The following is an 18,437-nucleotide window of genomic DNA, read 5'->3' as shown; positions in this document are numbered from 1 at the left end:
TGTCTTTATCCCGAGGGCAATAGGATGCTGTTAAGGGATTTTCAGCAAGAAAGTGACAAAATGGGATTTGCGTTTTAAAAAGATCACCCAGGCTGCAACATGAACAATGAATTAGATGGGAGTAAGACAGGAGAGAGTTGCTTTTTTTTTTTTTTTGAAGCCGAGTACAGGAATTTGCATTTATCCCTATTAAATGTAATCTTCTGAATTGCAGCTCCTCAGTTCTCCCTGATCAGATCTTTTGGAATCCTGGTTCTGTCATCCAGTGCATTAGATACCCTACCCAGATGCGTGTCACCTACACATGTGACAAGTGAGCATGTTAAGTACACGTCACATGCAGGGCTCATGTTACCGATCACCCTCTGCTCCCTTCATGGCACTTCTGTACGTGCTTGTGAGCTGCTTGGCTGGGTGAGAGCATCTCTCCCATCACTCAGTGTTTCTTTTCCTGAAGTTAAGTGGCCAGCCCAGAACTGAACGCTAACCCTCAAGATCTGGTAACATGAGCTACCCAGGATTTTCACGTGCATTTTCCCTAAAGCTATGGACTTCACACTGAGACAGCAACCCAATTTATCCCTGGATGAATTCATTTTGGCACCTGGCTCCTGGTTTGGGACTGGATAGCTGCTGCTGTTCTTGGCTATAATGGTGCTATCAAAAGATTTCTCTTCTGGCATGAGCTGTAGTATATTAATCTGTCTACATTTCTGCTCAGAATCCAGTATCATCTGTTTAATATGCAAACCGTGCAAAACTGGAGCGACTAGTATGTAATAGATTTTGAAAAGTTGTCATTTGGATTCATTGCTTATCAGAGGATATTAACTTTGGGGGTTTGTGGGCTGTCTCTCCAATTCAGAGTGCACCCATTCACGTCGATGGACGCACGACGTCCTGCACACACTCTGGTGAACTGGCATGCTATGTTATACTGATCTATTAGAGGAGCTCATTTACATCAGGCTCCTTTTTGCAGAACAGGTATTACACACAGAGACTAAACCTCCACTCTCCTTTTGGAAGGTATTGAGGTATATTAACCATCTTGAACCAGGTTGAGTTTGTAGAAAATATTAATAGGAAAAATAGAAAGTTGTTAGACCCAGCATCCAAAATGATGTCACAGGCAGCAATTTTTTAATCTCTTTCCCTTTGACCAGGGATTTCTTTGGATGCCAGCAAGCCTACTGATGAAGAAAGGAAAAAAGAAAAGCAATGGGCATAATCCCCTCCTACCACTCTTCCCTACTCCTCTGTCCCCCAGAGATTTGGGAAAATTGATTCAAAATTATGTGGGTATGAATTACTCATTTAATAGACATAGACTTTTTTTTTTTTTTTTTTTTTTTTTGCAATCTTTGTGCCTGCATAGAAATTTTTGTGAACTGGAAATAATCCCCAAATACAAACTATGTTCAAATGTAATAATAATTTTCATTGAATTCTAAAAAAAAAAAAATGTAAATGAAATTGGCATAGGATCACATTTCAGAGCTAATTGAACATTTATTAATTTAAAACATCTGGGTTTATTTTTATATTTTAGAGCCAACAGTTCTTTTTCTTTTTCATGTCTCAGATACTTTGGTAGGTCCTTTTAAAGCTCTGTAATTCTAAGCTTTGTGACTATAGTGACTATCAGAAAAAAACAAAACCCTTGCCTGCTAACAACATCAGAGAAATTATTTCAAAAATTCAGGGCATGAAAATATACAGGAATATATAAATAATACATGTAGCATTATTTATAATTGTCCCTACAACTCCCAGTAAAAGACAAATGGATGTAAACATGTTATTGAATTTCCTTCCATATGTACACACACATACATATATATACACATGTACATACACTGACATACTTGTATACTGTTTCTTTTCAAATGATGTTTTATCATTAACATTTTTATGTCATTAAATAGTCTGAAGACTTTTATTTGTTGCATAATAGTCTACTATATCTATTAAATTAGAGTCTATAATTTCACCAATCCATTAATTGCTGGAAAATTAAGCTTGCTATAGTGAAAAATCCTTAAAGTTTAATCTTGATGAAATCTTTGATTTTGATTTTTTTTGGAAGGAAATGGACTTACTGGGTAAAAGATAACAAAAGTGCTAAGGCATCTTATACAATTACCACATTGCCTTGTAATAAACTGGTATTAACTTAAATACCCAATAAACATGTGTTCCAATACAAGCACATGTATATTGTAACATTACCCAGTTTTCCAAGAAAATATCTTTATTTCCTTTATTACTTGTGAGGTTGGACATATTCCATATATATTGGCCAACTGAATAAATTATTTGTAAATTGTCTAACTATATATTTTAAATTTTGAATTGAAATATTTATTTTCTAATCCTATATAATAAAAGCCTAATATGCTAAGTGTCCAGTCATCCATTCAACCAATCAAAGCATAATATGCTAATGATATGCTAAGGCTGCTCAACCACTCGCTATGATGTGCACTGACCACCAGGGAGCAGACGCTCTGCCAGTAGGTTAGCTTGCTGCTGGGGTCTAGCCAATCGGGACTGAGCAAGACATGCTGGACATGCCCTGGAGCCCTCCCGTGGTCCCTCCCCAGCTGGCCAACCTCCCGTGTCCCTCCCTGGCCCCGATTGTGCACCTGTGGGGTCCCTTGGCCTGGCCTGCACCCTCTTGCAATTTGGGACCCCTCGGGGGATGTCAGAGAGCCGGTTTCGGCCCGATCCCACAGGCCAGGCCGAGGGACCCCACTGCTGCACGATTCGTGCACCGGGCATCTAGTAATTAATAAGAGCTCTTCATATGTTAAATATGTCAATTCTTTGTCATGTGTTTTATAATTATTCCTTTATTCTCCTGAACAACGAACAACATGTGAAAAATATGGAGTGATGATTAAGTGTCTCTTAAGCAGTTTCTCTTAATCCTATTTTAAGACTGTTGTTATTTCCAAATTAATTAACTTTTTAGGATGTTGCTGGATCAAAAAATAAAAATAACCTAATCCAAAGTAAACTCTTAAGATCATTTCTTAGGTTTACATGTTATCCATACTAAATCTCTTCTCCAACAGAAGACAAGATTTTTCTCTTTTCATTCCAATAAGCTTCTCTAAGTATTACTCTTATACACTAGCATTTTATTTTCAAACTCAACCTCCTAAAGTATGTGGTAATGATATATTAAGCACCTGTGTAATACTATTGCCTTCTTTTACAAATATAATATTCCTAATCCATTAATGATGAATCACATCATCAGTTTTTTCCAGTGGGGGTGGACAATTAGACTGAGCTGTCTTTAGAAATTCTTGCCCTTAATGACTTTGTGACCACATTTTCAATATAATAACCTCTCTGAATTATGGCTTGGTCATGGATGAGCCCTTTAAGTACTATGTTTTACAGGGATACAGATTTAGATATCTAAGGGGTTAGTTAATTTAGTTGATTTAAGAGTTAACTTATACATCTATCAGTATCAAGTCTCTATTCTGGACACTATAAATCAGGTTACATGAATATGGAGCACTTTAAAATTCCTTGTTGTCCTAGTAAATGAGGCTAGAGTAGATTGTACTGTATCAATAAATTCATTGATTAAACCTAAATACCAAAATTGCTTCATGGATAAAAATGTGTGTAAATTATGAAGCAGTAATGGGTGAGCCTATTCCAAGTATTTAAATCATGTAGAATATTTTTAATTTATTTTGAGTCAATCATGTTATTTGATTCAGGACATTTTTGGGATTGCTTTAAAATATTTGCAAATACCCAAGGTAAACAAAATCTCTGAATATTCAGCCTACACAATATTTGGGACAACTCACATACAGTCAAATTGCTCTATACTAATATAATTCAATTTCACGTTGCTGCATGTAAAAGCAAGCAATTCAAGCATGTTTTAAATATAATTCCCATGGCACTACGTTTGTGCACAGAATACACTATTCTTTGCAAACAGATTAATAGAAAATGAAAAGGGTATTCATAAATAAGAAGCACAGATATTTTGTTAGGCGAATATTTATATCTTCAACTTTTTCTAACTCTACAAACAAAAGAAAAATTCATGTTAACTAAACTTAAATAATATAAATAAAAATATACTTCTTGAGATTAAAACAAAACAACAATAAAAGTGAGGTATAGATTAATACAAAGAGAAAAAAAATGTCAATGCTAGAAGACTAGGAAGGGCCACAAAACAATCTGATCTAATTAACCCTCAGGCAGTGCCAGGAATTCACATGATCTAAATCAATTATGTCAAGTGATTGCCTAATTTATTCATAGATTCCTCCACTTAGGAAATAAAGCACACAGCCCTTTTTCTCAAGTTCTAAACAACTGCTTTCACTCTTTTCTATATAATGATATATAACCTTGGCCTTTTATATTGCCTGTGTTTGGCTCTTAAGTCTGTTCATTATTCTGAACCTTCTCTAAATGCTATCAAAGAAACAACACTGGTTTGGGTAAGTGAAAGTGAGTGTGGAGTGCTATAGTCTACACCCTCCTAAAATATCTTTATCCTTATTTTATTTTGCTACCCAAACCAAACATTTATTTGCACTTTTATTCATTTATCCTTTATTTGTTTCCACTTTTACCCATCTACTCATTCAATCATTTGATGTAGGAAAGAAGAACCTGCCTACTAAGTAAGATCAGCCCAATCAATCATGGCGATCAATAGGTTTCTGAGACTGCACCCAGATTGCTCTACCAAAACCCAAGCATGTCATCCATCTTGGGTTTACTCAGCAGGTACACATTCTAAGCACGAGGAGGGAGCCAAAGATATATAAGGTATGGCCCTGTAGGAGCTTCTCATCTAATCGGAGTGAGAAAAAAAATTCACATGGTAGGTACCCCAAGGAGTATGCAATTCTGTGCTAAACTTAGTGCTGCCAGTGGTAACTGCTTTCGGAATTTAGAGAATGAGCTGAAGCAGGCAAGACTTGAGTGAGTCCTGAATGAAAATTAACACTTAAATAGGAGCGAGGATATATCTTCTGTTTTTAGAGTTAACACTAAGAAATTAATACGACTGAAAACAGAAAGGTTTAATGTTTGGGAGCTCAGGCATCGAAGTTTCATATTTAGTTTGATATTTACTTCCCTTGACTTTGGGGCCTCTCTGAGACCAAGGTCCATAGGTTAGTACTGTGGTTTTCTATGTATTTAATTTTTTCAGACCTAGGTTTTCTTCTATGTATTTAATTTTTTCAGGCCTTGTATTTAGGTCTCTAATCCATTTTGAGTTAATTTTTGTGTATGGTGTCAGATTGCAGTCTAGCTTCATTCTTTTGCATGGGGTTTCCAATTATTCCAGCACCATTTATTAAAAAGGTTTTCCTTTCTCTATTGTATGTTTTTGGCTCATTTGTAAGAAATTAGTTGCCCATATATATGTGGGTTAACTTCTGAGCTCTCGATTCTGTTCCATTGGTCTGTGTCATATATTATGTCTTAAAGATTTGTGTAGACTCTTAAAAGCCCAGCAATGCACACAAGCACATTTGAAGGCTGTGACTAATATTGTGTCTAAGAAGGCTGATTAACTCAGAATTTTCCAGTCTTACTTGACTATTCACTATTAGCCTATGGCTAGAGGACTTGGCCACTTGTGATTGTCCTCTAGCCTTTCTGAGTCCAGAGAAAGCTCAGGCATGATTCATTTACCTGGCATCTACTGATTTATTAAGGATGGATACAGGAAATCTTGGATGTAACTAATTTTTCATTCATTTTGGCTGCTACAAAAACCTTCCCCAAACTTAGAAAACAAGCTTAATGTTTTCCATTTTTTTTTTTGCTATAATCTTATTTTACTTTTAAGGATTTCAGCTGAAACCTTTGCAGGCTCTCACAAATCTTTCAAGAGAATGCTGATGTACTTGGGGCTTATGCCAGTTAGTTCCTGGATCAGCAGAGAGTAGATCGGCTTTTCCCAGCTCACTTGGAACCATCACACTTGATTAGTCAATTTCCAATTTGATCTCTATTTTAATTTTAATTCCATCATTGGATAGAGCTCCTTGTACCATTTCTCATGAACTCTAGCCAAGTGGGCATTGAAACATTAGCCTTTCCAGTCATGTCTCTTCTCTCCACAATTTGTAGTTTATGTTTGTTATATGGACTATCTTTCTGGTGTCTTTGTTCACTTATTATTACTGTTTACAACATCCCTAATCTCTCAAACTCTGTTCATGAGACTATTTCCACTCTAGGTAACCTAACAGAAATCAGGTATCGTTGTCCATTGTTACTGATAAATCTCAGTTATTTAAAATAGTATCTGGCACAGAAGGAACACAAATATTTATTTAATAAAAGAAGGAAAGAAGGAAGGAAGGAAGGAAGGAAGGAAGGAAGGAAGGAAGGAAGGAAGGAAGGAAGGAAGGAAAGAAGAAAGGAAGGAAGGAAGGAAAGAAGGCAGGAAGGCAGGAAGGGAGGAAGGCAGGAAGGCAGGAAGGAAGGAATAGGTCGATGAGTTTTACATGAGACTGAAATTATATTTTCAAGTGTTGAACACCTTTTCAGCCCTATAAAAGCAGAGTAGGTGGTTCTGGTGACACCACCCTTTGTACTAAGGGGTTCTGGGGTTCTAAAGCGGCCAGCTGTAAACAGGGTGGGCAAACATAAGTTTACAGTTGTGAGTACATGAGACAGAGTTAATAAAGCTATTGTAATAATAATAACCTGCATGTCTTTTTCCGCATGACCAACTGCAAACCTACTTTTGCCTCACCCTATGTAGTATAGTAATTTTAATGCTTTGATAAAGAACTAAAAAGAAATTATTTTAAAAAGATTGATTTACCCAAGATAAAGCAGATTTTATCATAAACTAGAGGCCCGGTGCACGAAATTCATGCATGGGGGGGGTCCCCTCAGCCCAGCCTGGGATCCCTTGGGGGATGTCCGACTGCCAGTTGGATCGAACCTAAACCGGCAGTCAGACATCCCTCTCACAATCCAGGACCGCTGGCTCCTAACTGCTCACCTGTCTGCCAACCTGGTCGCCCCCCAACTGCCCCCCCCCCCCGCCAGCCTGGTCGCCCCTAACTGCCCCCCCCCCCCCGCTGGTCTGGTCACCCCCAACTGCCCCCTGTTGGCCTGGTTGCCCCAATTGCCCCCCCCCCCCAACTGGACTGGTTGCCCCCAACTTCCCCAACTGCCCCCTGCTGGCCTGGTCACCCCTAACTGCCCCCCCTTCCAACCTGGTTGCCCCATGCAGCCTGCTGTTCAGTCATTTGGTCATCCCTCACTAACCCTCCTGTCGGCCTGGTCGCCCCATGCAGCCTGTTTGGTCGTCCGTTCGGTTGTTTCAGTTGTGGCTCTTTATATATATGGATAAGTCTAAATTCTGACTCTGTTTCTAATTCAAATTAGCAAGACATTTTCTAACCATTTAATGAAACACAGATTTATTGATTAATATGTATTTTGGAGCAGGTAACATCTATAGCTTTAGGAAAGTAAAAGCAAAATATCTATTTTCCCCTATGAGCAAGAGTTAAGATTTGACCTTTAATGTAGAATAACATTTTATTTCCAGTGAGGTGATATTTAATTTAGAAATTTTTAGCCTTACAGAGGCAACGCTGAGAAGATTCACCATAGAAAACATAAAGTCAATAAATGTATAAGAAATGTTGAGCCACAAAGTTAATTTTAAAAGTAAAAGAAAAATATCCTTTTAACTCCATAAAATTGGCAAAAGTAAAAAAAATAATGACACCAAGATTCTTTCATATACTACTGATAGGAACAATATTTCTTATTACCATTTGGTAATGGGGAGAGCAAGTGGTCAAAAGCTTTAAATCTTTACACAACAGTTGGCCAAGGAATTATACTTATAAAAATTTATAATGATAAAATAATCATGATTGTTTACAAAGATTTACGTACTAGCAGGCTCAACGCATTGATATTTCTAAGAGCAAAAAATTGGAAACAACTCTTATGGCCAAGTATAATTATTGGCAAATAAACCAGGACACATTTATTCAAGAGCAAATTTTACAATTAAATGATAATATAGAAGCAAAGATAAAGAAAATAATATTTAAGCTAGATTATTCTTAAAGGACACAATTTTAAAAGCATTTGTTCAATACAATCACTTTGAGAAAAAAGATCGTAAAAGTATGAATATGTATATATTAAAATAAAAATATGGAAGGCTATTCCCATTTCACTTTTAAAGGACAAATTGCAATCACTGCACCTAAAACTGAGGTAGTTGTACCTCCCCACAGTAGTATTAATTTCCACCTAAAGTATGGCCCATGAAAAAATCATTCAAATATCATTCAGAAGAGACAACTACTTAATTGCCAAAATTCATTTAACATATATTCATTATATTATACTAGAGGCCCAGTGCATGAAAATTCATGCACTGGAGAGGGGGTCCCTCAGCCCAGCCTGCTCCCTCTCACAGTCTGGGAACCCTCAGGGGCGGGAGGCGACCCGGAGACCAGGGGAAGGTGACGCCCCATCACACCTCTGCTGCTGCCACTGCCAGCAGCACAAACCTCGGCTGGCCCTGGTTACCTGAGCCTTGGCCGGCCCTGGGTAGCTGGGCAGCTGCCATCCGAGGCTTGCCTGCGCCTCGTGCTGGCCCTGGGTGGCTGGGGGGCAGAGGGGACTGGGGGACTCCAGAGGCAGGTGCACGGCAGGGCTGAGGGGACTGGGTGCTGCCATCTTGTGGTTGTGGGTACTGCCATCTTTGAGGGTGTGGCAGTCAATTAGCATATTCCCTTCTTATTGGCTGTGGGTGCTGCCATCTTTGTGACAGCATGAGGGTCAATTAGCATATTCCCTCTTTATTAGATAGGATACTTATATAATATTTTATTATTATACTATATTTAATTATATATTGATAAATGATATTTTTAACTAACAAAATCTCACTTCAGAACAATTAAAATGAATTTGGTTCATACTGAGAAGGAGAATTTAAGTATTTTGTTCTATTCTTTAAATAGCTCCCTTCGCTTCACATTTTTGTGAAGATGTTCTTGTATTAGCATAAAAGTTCTTTAAGAAGGAACACAGGATTTCATTTAAACATGAATAATGGTTTACAAAACAAAGGCAAGTGAGGAGGAAAGGTTCATATTTGGCTTTATTTAAAATGCTTAGTATCTGAGAGGTAGAGCTTCCTTTGGGGTAAACAAAGAAGCATTCCATGTATTAATCCAAATTTCAGGAGGAACCCACAATATTTCAGTTCTAAAGGATAAGGCATTTTCTCTATTGATCAAGACTTTCCATCAGAGCACAAATAATGCTCTAAATATACAGAGACTAATTTAATAAAGATCTGCATGGATTTGTTATTGGCATACATCATTGCTTAAGATTCTATTACAAATGTAATTTTCTTTATACCTCCTGTGAGAAAACAGAGCCTAGGGTTTCTCTTCGAGACACTGAATTTTTTAGTTATCTATATATTCCACTGAACAATGCCTCTGCTTAAGAAAATGTGAAACACTGCATGTCAACATTTGAGACCATTTGTGACCCCATGATTGATTGAAGTTCTACATATAAAATCCATAGAACCTTTCCCCCAGTACTTCACAATACTCACTTGAAGATAATTTACTTACATTGACAATTCAAGTCAAACACTAATAATAAGAAAAATATGTAGGAGAGGTAGAGGCTCACCTCTCATAATACAACTAACATCATTATCCAACTATTACTAATACCGGCATTGAATCTCCTGTTCTAGGCATCAGGTTACATGTTTTTATATAAGACAGATGATCCTTGCCTCAAAGATAATTTCTTTTCCTCATGGAAGTATATGAAAGAGTTGTGCCTCTTAACTGTTCGTTCAACAACTGATAAAATGGTGATGGACGGAGACTTGACTTGGGGTGGTGAACACTCAATAAATACAGTGTACGGATGAGGTGTCCTAGAATTATGCATCTGAAACCTATATAATTTTGTCAATCAGTGGTACCCCAATAAATTCAACAAAAAGGAAAAAAAGACAAATGAAAACAATAGTGTTTAGGTATTTGTCACATTTACTCATTGGAGATGGTATGAGAGAGAGGGAATGAAATGTGCCATGACTTTTAGGCAAATCTAAAACATAGGAAGTAGTATTAAAGTACAATTTCTACACAAAAGGCATCATTTTCCAATAAATAGTAATAATGAACACAAAGTGAAGTTATTCTTGAAAACATATTTCTTAGGCAATGCAAAGGCAAAAAAAAAAAAAAAAAAAGCAGAAAAGTGCATTTGGACTTACAAGGAGAGAATCAAGTCCTTTTTATAAAAAGGCATTTTTATGCCTTTGCTTCCAACCCAAATGGTTATTCTGAATAATTTTAAACAAAATCTGTATTATTCTGCTAGGTCTAAGATTCTAGTTATATTACAGACACTGAGACATGATCTATATCGCTATAATTCAGTTAATATTAATACAAGTTAATATTCATTTTCACTCTTAAGTGCATAGTTGTCTAAAATTCAATTATATATTAAGTTTTAGTTAACTGGAATGTTGGCTTTTTAATGTCGTGAGAGGCCTGCTTTGATGGCAGTGTCGCAAACTATTTGTGAAGTCAGTTATTCCAGGTTTCCCTCACTGGTTTCCCTTTTCTCATCAGAGATGTCTTTCTAAGAATTCAGCCTGAGTCTTGATACTAATTTCTCTAAACTCACTAAGTCACCCCACTTGAGTTATAACCTGTGTGGTTATATTAACTATATCAATATATTAAGATACACTAAAAAATAACATTTATCCTTTATCTAATAGTGAAAAACTGGATCCTTTTCCATAATTCTGATGGATTTTGCTTCTCAGTCTTCATGAGTTGTTTTAATTTATGTATCTATCTCTTCCTTGCATACCAAACATGTCACAAACCAGAATTTAGTTTTCCATCGTTATTAACTTCCTACATTTCAAAGCTTGTAAACTTGACGTATCTTCTGAAGAAGCTATCACTACTTGATATATTTGGGGTGCATATTCAATTTTAAACAGATTTGAGTTTTTCAGTATTAGCCATGAAAATATCTAAGGAGAACTCTGGTGTGCCTCCACCCATCTTTCTTCCAAGCAAGACATCTTTATTTCTTCCTACTGCTTTTCATTGGACATGGTTTCTAGGCCTCTCACCAGTATCTGGATGCATTCTACACCGTTTTCATTTCTATTAAAATATTGTATTCAGACTTAAATACAGTGCTATATTTAATAATGTAATTAAATACAGGCCAGGGTAGAGTGGAACTGTTGTCTTCCTTGATCTGGTAACATAAAATTAGCTTTGGGGGTGGCAACTAAAAACAAGAGACATCTTGAATAACTGTAATGATACCATGTCTCCCAAATTGTACACCTATACAATTCAGTTCCTTTAACTGGAGTCCAGGACATTGCCTTTCTCTCTCATCACCTTCTCTAAAAGAGGCTCACCTCTCCTGAGTCTTCCTCTCTACCTGAATTTGGCTTCAGAAAAAAATGGTCTCTATCTGAAATTTTATTGTTAATTTACTTGTATACAACTTTATCATGTATTTATCCAAAGGGAATGAAAACACAGTAAGAGTGAATGAAGCCTTTGTCTTGTTTACCTAGGACAGTGGTCGGCAAACTGCGGCTCGCGGGCCACGTGTGGCTCTTTGGCCCCTTGAGTTTTTAGCAAAGGCCAGTTTAGGAGTACCCTAATTAAGTTAATAACAATGTACCTACCTATATAGTTTAAGTTTAAAAAATTTGGCTCTCAAAAGGAATTTCAATCATTGTACTGTTGATATTTGGCTCTGTTGACTAATGAGTTTGCCGACCACTGACCTAGGATATTGCCTGGAAAATAGTATTTAAGAATGCCTCTTAGATGAATGCATCCATCATAACTTGTTAAATTATACATTCTTCAATTCCAGAAGAAATGATTTGAATGCTAATTCTGTCAGTCTAACATATTATCCAATTCCCTGAGACAATATCTACTAAAAATTTGGAAGAGCGCCTTTCATGCCTTCATCTAAATTATATGTATCTATTCTTCATCAAATTCTGTTGTTTTATTAGAATATAATGAGAAGATCCAGAGTCTTATAGTATATATTATTTAATTCCTTTCAGAGTGACAATGAGCTTTAATTAGCACATTTGGGGAAAGGGCATTCTAATGCTATTACCTATCTTAGTGTATAATTTGGCTCATGTCTCAATAAAAATAAAAAAGAATTAAGTTCTTTTAAAAAGACCAATGCAAACCATAACATTTCCCTGATCTATCAGTCTAAAAATTATATCAAAAAGGAACTAAGACATCGTTGTTTCAGGGAATCCATGGAGGTTGCTGGTAACCACCGTTCTCCCCACCCCCTTTTCATTGTGCAAACAAGGAAATCCTCTGAGGATCAGCATTGAGATCAGGAGCTTCATCAGTTGCTTCTGGAATTCATCATCTTTGTGAAAATTGGTAATTTGCTTCCTGGCCTACTCTTAATTTCTAATAATCAGGGACAGTCACTTTATAATCACAATCCTTTTGGTGTACACGGATATAAATTGTCTTGTCTTTCACTTGCTAGAAGCTGTGCTTTTCCAATTCGAACATCTTTCTCTTGTGCAGATGAAGATAAAATTAACACAGGAACTGGGTGACTGCTTTCCACATGAGAGTGGTTAGCTAAGCTAAACAATGGGCCACCACACTTTCTTTTTTGTGCTCTAAAAATAGCTTGAGTGTCTAACTCTATAAGTGTTGCAAGCTTCATCTCAAACAGCTGGCTAGCACTTCCAGTACATTTATTTATTTATTTATTTATTTATTTATTTATTTATTTATTTATTTATTATGTATTCATTCATTCATTCATTCATTCCTTCCTTCCCTCCATTTGCTTCTCTCTTCCTCTTTTCTACACAGGCAATGTTATCAGCTAGTTCTGAAAACAACCACATTCCTGTCTTCAGATGCCTCTCCCTTTTCTTCCTCTCTGAGATAAGTTATCATCATCATGTCAGTATTTCCTTTTGAAAGTCTTTAACTTCTGAGTTTTCTGTTAGGTTCTGTTAGGGTTTTAATCTAGGTACATGCAGCAAACATCATTTCTCTCATTTACTACTGAATCCTCAGTGTTTAATCTACTTCCTGGCACACAGTAGACACTCAATAAACATGTGTTTAATGAAAAAGTAACATTCTGGGTAATCCCTTCATTTGGACTTCCTAAAGCTTAGGGCATACACTTGACTGTATATGTATACTCTTCCTCATTTATTAGAGATGGTAGACACTTTCTTTTGGTGTTCCTATTAATTCTTTACCAACAAGGTCTTTTATTTTTAAATAGGTCAAAGTTTTATCTTAAATAGCAGTTCTTGATTCAGCTTTTACCATCTTCTGAGGTATTACTTATTGATGATCAATAAAGAAGACCCATGGATATAAACAAACATTTATATTTATTAATATACTAGAAGCCTGGTGCATGAGATTTGTGCACTTGACGGGGGCGGGGGGGGGGGGGCGGGGTGTCCCCTCAGCCTGGCCTGCACCCTCTCGCAGTCCAGGAGCCCTCTGGAGGTCTCCAACTGACGGCTTAGGCCCACTGCCCACTAAGCCCTCAGACGGACATCCTTAGAGCTGTCACGAAAACGAGAGAGGCTCCCACCACCACCGCTGTGCTCACCAGCCATGAGCTATGAGCCCAGCGTCTGGCTAAGCAGCGCTCCCCCTGGGGGAGCGCACTGACCACTAGGGAGCAGCTCCTGCATTGAGTGTCTGCCCCCTGGTGGTCAGTGTGTGTCATAGTGACCAGTCGTTTCCGCTGTTCGGTCTATTTGCGTATTACCCTTTTATTATATAGGATATTTACTGGTATGTACTATATTAACATAATATGTAATTTATAAACTAGCATTATAGTTATTAGAATATACACTTTAATAAAAATCCTCTGATACATTCAGTGTTCAGGATTTTTGTCTTATTACTAACAATATACAAGGAAGAATTTCACTACACAAAAAATTAATTTTAAAAATTAATTATAAAAGTAGAGTGGGGTTAATTAATATTTTCATGTCCATCTTTGGTCTGACATTAGATGCCTAACTACTCTCTGATGGAAATGTCTAATATTTATGAAGGGGTTATATTCAAAATGTGAACCAAATATTTACCTTTGTTGATATGAAAAATCAGTTGATATATAATTTACTTCAGCTGTGAGTGCCTGCAAATATTTTCTGTCTTAAGACAAATTTTGAACAAGCCACTAACAAAATAAAATTGCTGAACCCAAAGGAAAATCAGCCAGTTTATTTATCGTCTTGATTTTAGGGACTCCTAACACATGCACTTTTTAAAGAGACTGTGAGACATGGAATGCTAACAATCCTCATTGTCGGGAAACTTCCGAAAATGCTGCCTGAATGCCTCATGCATCACTTAGAGCTCATTTCCTCTCATTGCACTGGGCCGGACAGCTGGCCAGCATCTCCCATCTGCACCGCCCTCAGGCTCCTGCTAACTGTGTGTTACAGGACGCCCTTCTGAAATAGGAGTACTACTCGGAGGCCGATTGGAAACAGGAGAGAAAACATTAAAAAAAAATCTTGTGTGAAATAACATTTTAAACTTAACTTTGAATTGAGCTATAGATTACATCAATGAATGGGCCAAAATACTGAAATGCTGTCCCTAGGATAATTCAGACGAATACTTAAAAAGTATTACTGGGTCGTAAAACACCAGGCCTGGAAATTAAAGATGTTTATTTCTCAACAAAAAGTCTTTGACTGTAACTCTCTGGCATACTGCCAACAAGGCCAGCTCTTTGGGGGAAAACCCTATGCCAAAGGCCAAAGAGGCAGCTGTGTTATTCAGCTCCTGAGAGCTCCCAACTCAACACCCACACAAGCTCAATTATGAACAAATTAAAGGGATCCAGGCTGAACATAGTAATTCTGGTAATTTAAATAAATAGAGGAAGGTCTACAATTAGTAGGAAAAGATTGATTTTCTGGAAAACCCAGAAAATGACACCCTAACCCCTTTGAATAAGCATAGTTACATCTAATTATTTAAAAATAAATTTCCTTTTATTCATTATTTTAATCATTCTTGATGTTACTTAAATGTGGCCACATGCATGCTGACAAAAGTATCCACCAAATATTGAGGTAGAAGAGCCTCAAAAAAATCTATAATGGATATATAGGAACTAATGACACTAAGTAAAGTTATAACTAGAGTTTTATACCTATGTTTTAGAGCACATAGAAAATATTAATCATTTATACCTTTTACAAGTGCAGAGAAAAATTTCAAGTCATTCAGAGATTAAATATTGGGGGAATCTATTAATATAACTCACCATATTAATAAAATAAAGAACAAAATTCTCATAATCATTTTATATAGATCATTAAAATCATTTAATAAGATGCAGCATACATTCCTGATTAAACAAAATGAGCAAATAAAAATCTTTTTAAGAAGATAGGAACACAAAGAAACTTATTCAATTTGGTGAAAACATTTCTATCAGGAATCATCAGCAAACATGATGATGGACACGCACACACACAAAAAGAAACACTCTGTTTAGTTTTTAAATTTATTTTAATGAGCTGATCTAAAGTTCACGTAGGAGAATAAATGCCTATGAAGAGCCAAAGTAATTTTACCAAAGAAGAAAAATCAGAGGAAGAGTGTCCTGCAAGTTATTAAAATACAGCATGATAGCATGATAATCTAAAAAGGATGGTTCTGGCATGGGACAGACTAATATATCAATAGAACAGCATGTCTAGGAATCAACCCAGGCAGTAAGGGAATTTCATGTGCAATGTGACTGCATTCTGAATTAATGGGAAAGGGATGCAAAAGTCAATAAACGTTACTAATAATTTATCTATTTACATGGAGAAAAATTTTCCACTCATAAGCCATGGAAAATATTACATCACAATTTGCTACACACTAAAAGAAAAACAGAAGACTTTAAAAGTACTAGAAGAAAATTAATAAGTATAAAACTCAAAAGTCATGAAGGAAAAGATGAAAATATTTGACTATAAGACAAAAACCTTTTTATAGAAATGAATGTCATGCTCAAGCTAAAAAAGATAAATTGTAAGAAATTATTTGCAACATATATAATATTCTTAAGAAGAGAAAAAGAATTAACAAATAGAAACATTGGCAAAGCACATGAATAAGAAAATTATAGAATAAGAAATACAAATAGGCCCTCTAAGCCCCCAAAACATAAAAAGCCCCTAAAACTCTCAATGAAGCCTAAATTCAGTCAAAAGGGGAAATGTAAATTGTAAATCAAGATTCATTCATATAACATAACACCACACATATCTTATAAAGAAACACAACATATAATATAGACATTTGTATGTAGATGGGGTAGCAAATAGATAGAGTACTATCTAGAAGGATGCACACAGCAAACTATTTTAAAATTATGTTTGTGTCTGGGGAATAGCGGAAGGAGATGGGGGAGGAGAAGGCTTTATTTTTTATAATAAGGATTTTCTGGCTTTGGAAACCTAAGTGAAAATAAGTAAGTGGAACCTGTTCACCTTAAAGTAATTTGAACATATGAACAATGGCTCATCGGTATTCGAGTTAAAATACCAGCTTAGCCCCAGCAACAAAAAATGAAACAGACAAATCAAAGAAGGTACTGATGGGGCCTGTTAGCTTTTGGAGATTCTCACACACTTTATACAGGAGCAATATCCAACATAAATTAACTAAACAACAAACAGGAGGTTTTGTTTTGCTTCAATTTTTTTATTTTATTTTTTTTACTTTGTGAAAAATAGTTCTAATAGTGACCCTCAGAGCAAGACTGTTAGCATTAAACTGGCACTTTCTGGAAGGACCATATGTTGATGGTTACTTTAAAAATGTTTTTACAGCATGTTTTACCACTTCTGCTGTATAGTGCATGTTAGCCAATGCTCTTAGTTTGGTGTTCGTGTCCTGAAGAAAACAGCTCATGACCTCTGCCCAATTCTGTAAGCTGAACAAATATTGCTATTATCATTGTCATCTATGGCATAAGTACGATGAAATGCAATGGGTGACTGCTCACCATACATATTTTGCAAGGACTGTTTCAAGTTGAGAGAGAAAGGCTCTTAAAAACAAACTTTTCAGCAACAAGAAACATCCAAAGAAATACCATTTCTGGATACAGATTTGATATTTTTCCTTTCTTAAGTTAAAATGGATGCCATGTTTTCTTTTGCACAGATTCTTTTAGAACCATAGTGCTGGCCACTTTTAAAAATTATATGAGGAAAACAGTAATATATTTCTCCTCCAAAATGAAGAGCAGTTTTTATCCATTCATCTTCGTCATAGAGGAGTTGGGAAGACTGAACAGGAAATGTTTATCAAGCACTCTATGAAAATAAATTGCCCTTTAAATTATTAGTAATAACCTATGCCATTGTCACACATTATTCCTCTTTTTCAAAGGATGACATGAGAGAAAATACCCCCTTTTGCCAGTGCCCAGCCCTGCATCTTTGGTAAGGCTTTCTACCGGAGCAAATGTATCCCGGGGATCTGTTTAATTTATAGGAAATAGGATGAATTTCTCTTGTTTCATCATGATTGAACATTTTTCTGAACTCCTGTAAATGAGTTACAGATAAGCACTATTTATCAGATTGTTTTGTAGAACATGCAGTTTTGATTATTCTATTTTCTACTATTTGCTACTAATAAAATATGTAATATGCCTCAAGAAAAAAAACATTGGCAAAGCATGGCCTCTGAGCATTCAGGAAGCAATGAATAATTCGCTGAGAATTTATTTTGTACCCACACTCCTCTCTAAACATTTGCTCTCCGCAAGAGCCCATGGGAGGGCAGCAATGTCCTTGGGTATCTGAAAGGTTTCCAGGGTGCCACATTCCAGGGCCTGGTTTGTGCATGGGCCCTGGATCTGCCCTGGCAGCCAACAGTCTACTGGGTTCCCTGTGGGGCTCAGAACCTCAATGAAGTTGTTCAGGCACCAACCGAGGGAACCCTGGCACCCTCAGTCTGGCAAACCCAGGACCCCTCTTCCCTCCAGTGTCACAGGATGGGGAGATGGGCATTTAAAGACATGAATCCTTTGCTGCCATTCCTGCCCATCACCCACAGAGAGGGGAAATCCTGTGGAAGAGGATGCATTTAACCACATTATCTTCTCTGGCAAAGGAAAGGCTCCATCAGAAGCGAGAGCATAGATCCAAAGGCAGGTGAGTTAAATGCTAATGGTATTCACATCCTCTGGAACGACTCATCATATTTTTCTGACCTATATGGACCACTTTATAAAAATAAGTCATCTATCTCTCTCTTACAAAGGGAAGGGATAAT

At 36.7% G+C, this 18,437-nt stretch overlaps 1 protein-coding gene across 1 annotated transcript in view; it reads right to left on the bottom strand.

Moving 5' to 3' along the window:
* The window catches only part of PARD3B (par-3 family cell polarity regulator beta), a 925,380-nt gene that overhangs the window by 352,273 nt on the left and 554,670 nt on the right, over positions 1-18,437 (bottom strand). The gene's annotated exons all lie outside the window — the stretch shown is intronic.

Source organism: Plecotus auritus (genome assembly GCF_963455305.1).
Source record: "Plecotus auritus genome assembly, chromosome: 5".
NCBI classification, from domain to species: Eukaryota; Metazoa; Chordata; class Mammalia; order Chiroptera; family Vespertilionidae; genus Plecotus; species Plecotus auritus.
The sequence above is the reverse complement of the archived record's forward strand: the minus strand, read 5'-3'. Positions and strand labels throughout refer to the sequence as shown.